The 4,858-nt window shown below is 34.9% G+C and overlaps 1 non-coding gene across 1 annotated transcript; it reads left to right on the forward strand.

The window, feature by feature from the left end:
• Nucleotides 1–233: 233 nt before the first annotated feature.
• LOC127740329 (small nucleolar RNA R71) lies at nucleotides 234–337 on the forward strand. The gene has a single exon (XR_008001008.1). It is a non-coding gene; the product is annotated as a small nucleolar RNA R71 (small nucleolar RNA).
• Nucleotides 338–4,858: the final 4,521 nt, after the last annotated feature.

The following is a 4,858-nucleotide window of genomic DNA, read 5'->3' on the forward strand; positions in this document are numbered from 1 at the left end:
AATTCAGAGCATCAATTTCAAGAACTCCCTTCCTTTGAGGCGTCCCATTATTCACGGAATTTCTCACAGAAGTGTACATGAACTGGTTATTTGCAACCATGTCAATAAGTTATTGAGCTTCTGCAGGCATTTTCTTTAGGTGAATGGATCCACCTGCAGAATGGTCCAATGACATCTTAGAGAACTCAGATAGACCATAATATAATATATCTATCATGGTCCATTCTGAAAATATGTCAGAAGGACATCTTTTGGTCATCTGCTTGTATCTTTCCCAAGCTTCATAGAGGGATTCACCATCTTTTTGTTTGAAGGTCTGAACATCCACTCTAAGCTTGCTCAGCTTTTGAGGAGGAAAGAACTTAGCCAAGAAGGCCGTGACCAGCTTATCCTAGGAGTCCAGACTATCTTTAGGTTGAGAGTCCAACCATGTTCTAGCTCTGTCTCTTACAGCAAAAGGGAAAAGCATGAGCCTGTAGACTTCAGCAAAAGTCCATAAATGTGAATTTAGCATAAAAACTAATGAAAACATCCCTAAAAGTAGCTAGATCCTACTAAAAACTACCTAAAAACAATGCCAAAAAGCGTATAAATTATCCGCTCATCAGCGTGCGCATGCACACTTCTTAATCCCCTCTCTGTTCAAAGTGTTCGCACACCTTGTGCAAGCGCACACCTCCCCGTTTCACCTAGTGTGCGTACGCACACATACCTGTGCGTACACACGCGTGCTGTTTTGGGCAATTTTTTTATTATTGCACTTTGAATTAAGCCTTAACATACTTCCATCCCCTCCACCCCTCCCTTCTCTTTCTTTTGCCCTCTTCTGTCCTTGTTTTACTTAGTTTGGTTTGCATTTCATTTTGATTTTAGTAACTATATTAGTTTTGGGTTAGTTATTTGTTAATAAGTTGCAAGTGTTTGCTTGATGATTGTTGGGTTGCTTCTTGCCTGATTTTGTGTTTCATTCCAGGTGAATATGTGCACTGAGTATTAAGTCCTTGTGTGATTGCCTAATTGAATTGTGAGTTTGATGCATATGTTCTTGCGACCATATGTGTTAAACTATATCCTTATTTGGTAACTTGGTTATGAATTGTGCACTTTTAATTTAGTGAATTGAATTGAACTACTTATTCATCATGGTTTCTAAGTGGATATAATCACATAACAAGGTATTTGTTCCTTGTTAATGCTTTGCATTTTTTTGAGTCGACTTGACTTGATTCTTATCAAGACTTGGCACTTTTTGTAACAAGCACCTTATACATGTGATTATTTCATTATTCCTAAGGATAAATAAGTAGTCTCTTTCATCATTGAATTAATTATTGTTAATTGTGCCATTTTCTATTAATTTTGAGCTTTCACTTGCATAATTTCAATATCCAATATATCAAATACTCAATTCACTTTAGTTGTGGTAGTTACCTAAGTTTGCTTGTCCTTAATTGATGCACATCTATTACTTGCATCTTAGGCCATTTAATTGAGGAACTCATGCTTACTTTTTGATTGTGTGGATGCCTTTTTAACCGGTCGTGGTGTGTGTTCTAACCGCGCGCATAATTAGAATACACACATGGCTAATTTTTATGATGCCACACCACTATACAAACTTCCTCAATTAAATGTTTGTTTGTTTTCCTTTTGCTCTAAGCATACAATGTATTTGCTCCCTCCTTTACCCTTTTTGTGCTACTTGCCCTATTATTCCTAATTATACCTTATTCATTCTTTTTGAGGATGAGACATAAAGGCAAAGAGCCGGGAGAGGAGAAGGACGCCGAGGATGGAGATGCCAAAAATGCTTTGGACTTAGCAATCTCCATACAACCCGAGCCCCTGCATCCACCAGCTGAAGGTGGAGGAACTTAGAGCTTTATTCTCCCCGGATCGTGTTCGTGCTCGGAGGACCGTGCAACGTTTAAGTGTGGGGGAAGATCCGCAAATTTGGGGCGTAAATTCCCTTATCTCAACACTTTGCACTATTTTTTTTCTAGTTTTTAGTAGTTATGCTTTTTTGTGAATATTTGTTTATTATTTTATTGAATTATACTTTGCTTGGTTTTCTTATATATATCTTAGCTTGTTTATAGTTTATTTATGATAGATATTTGCATTTGTATTTGCATGGTAGAGTAAATAAGTTTGGTTAAAACAACAAAGAATTTTCAAGAAATCTCTTTTAGGGCGTTCCATTGATTGGATTTGAAAACTTATTTTGAACTTGCTTGAAGTATCTTTTTATGAAACATAGAAAAGAGCTTGAACAAATACCAAGTGAGATTTGAGCCTTAATTGTGTGGTTGCACATTTTTAACCACACTTTGTTCTTGTGTGTTATGCTCCTTTTATGATTGTGATATTAGATTTGCTTTAATATCCCTTTATTCTAATTTTAAGCATATCTTTTGCCCTAAGCGAGAAACCATGAATGTCTATTAATTGTATCTTTGATTAGCTTGGGTTGAGGAGTGTGTGTTACTTAAGTGTGGGGAAAATTTGTGGGAAACATTGGTAGGAAGTGTTTTGGGTTTTCATTGTGAAATTTTGGAAAATGGCTAAACACTCATGCATCTACTACTTAAAACATATGTATCTCTCTTTCATAATAACAGAAAGTTTTGGTGTACATACTTTGTTTCTAAAAAAAATAAATAAATAAAAATAAAAATAAAAATAAAAATGTAAATAAAGGATGCATATGTGTATGAATTGGAAAGAGGATGCATGAGTGAATGAGAAAAAGAGGATAAATGGGTATATAGGTTATTTTGTTATGTATATAGGATGATATAGCATTAGGTGGGATACTTGAGCTAATCAAAGATCCAATCTATTACCCCACTTAACCATATTAATCCTAACATTACCCTAGCCCCATTACAATCCTCAAAAGTCCTCATGATATTTGCATTCATGCATAAAATATTAGTTGATTGTTAGATGACTTGCAAATCTTTGAGAAACATGATTAAAGGAGCATTGAGTAATTAAGCCCTAAACACTGAGCGACTAGAGTGTAAACACATCCGATGAGGGGATCAATTGCTCAATTTTATGTTCCCATCTCTTATCCTGTATCTTCTTGCAAGTTGCTTGTTAGTTTTTGAAAAGTTCAAATCAAATTTTTGGACATTAGACATATTGCTATATTTTCTTACCTTAGCCGTAAGGATTTACTTTGAATTGATTGGAGTTCTTTTGTTTGTTTTAGCCAAACTCAATAGGAAATATATATATATATATTAGCATGAGGACATGCTATTCTTTAAGTGTGGGAGAATTGATGAATCCATATTTGACGAAATATTTTGGAGTGATTTGAGTGGATTTCATCATATAAACCTATATTTATTCATGTAAATAGCATGCTTTTGTATTTTCTCCCTAAATTGAGCTTAATTGTGAAAACATGCTATTTTGTGCTTAATATAATCACTTTTATCCCACTTTTATCCCATTCAATGCCTTGATGATTTTGATGAGTGATTTTAGGTGTAATAGGTTGGAATGACTTGATAAGAGTGGAAGCAAAGCATGGAATTGGGAAAAAACATGAAGAAATCAAAGGAGAAGCACACACTGGTCTGTGTGTACGCACAGCCTACTATGCATACGCACAAGAACCACTCAGCCATGTGTGAGTGCGCACAATATCCTGTGCGTACGCACAAGAAGAAAATCAGCATATGTGCGTACGCAAGTCCCAGCGCGTGACTCACTTAATGCAAATCATTGAGGTTGATTTCTGGGCTTCCAAGGCCCAAATTTAGGATTTTCTGAAGCTGATTCTTGCTATATCAAAGGGTCCCTCTTTCCATGTGAGAGGGGGGACAATTAGGTTTAGCTTTTACATGTTTTCTCTTAGTTTCTAGAGAGAGAAGCTCCCCCTCTCTCTCTAGAATTAGGGTTTTCTTAGTTAATTTCCTTTTAATTCCAGTCTTTAATTCTTGTTTTAGTGTAGTTTCCTTGATGTTTTCATGTTCCCTCATCTTGATCTTCTTTATTTCTTTTGTTATTTCCTTTATTTTGTCACTTTCATGTTATGAACACTTTTGTTGAATTTAATTTCAATTAAAGCAAATTTATGTTTCCATGTTATTATTGCTTTCTTTAATTGTTATTTTCATTTTCTTGCTTTTGGTAGTTAGATCTTATTTTTAATGCAATTTAATATTATTTTATTTTTATGCACACCAAGTGTTTGATAAAATGCTTGGCTTAGTCTTTACTTAGTTTTTTCTCACTCTTGGCTTGGAATTGATGACTTGGTAATCCTTGAGTCATTGATGTCAATTCTTTTTTGATACATTAGAGTAGTTAGTTGATTTGGTTTCCCTTGACTCTAAGCCTCCCATTAATAGAGTTGGCTCAGACTTAGGGATTGGAATCAACTATGCCTATTTGACTTATATTCGATGTAAGGTGGACTAAGTAGAATTAACTCTTCATAATCATCATGTGTTTGTGGTCAATGGCTAGGATAGGTAACCTTAGCTCTCAATTACTTGCCAAGAGGTTTCTTGCATTTGAATTTTCCTTGCTTTGACTTTTATTGCTTTGACTTTTAATTCCTTGCTATTTACATTCATTGTCTCATGCCATCAAACTCCCATTCCCCCATAGCCAATAATTGATCATCTAATTGCAACTCCTAGGAAAAATGACTAGGGAGTCTAAATACTCTCAGTTATAATTGTGTATTGATTGTGATTACCCTTTTAAATCTACATTTGATTGGGAGTTAGTTGTTGATCTAGACTATACTTACAACGAATGAACTCTTCTATTTAGAGAACATTCTAGATCGACGATAAATTCCCATTATCAGCTACATATAAATAAATCAGCC

Source organism: Arachis duranensis, chromosome 6, assembly GCF_000817695.3.
Source record: "Arachis duranensis cultivar V14167 chromosome 6, aradu.V14167.gnm2.J7QH, whole genome shotgun sequence".
In the NCBI taxonomy this organism is placed as follows: Eukaryota; Viridiplantae; Streptophyta; class Magnoliopsida; order Fabales; family Fabaceae; genus Arachis; species Arachis duranensis.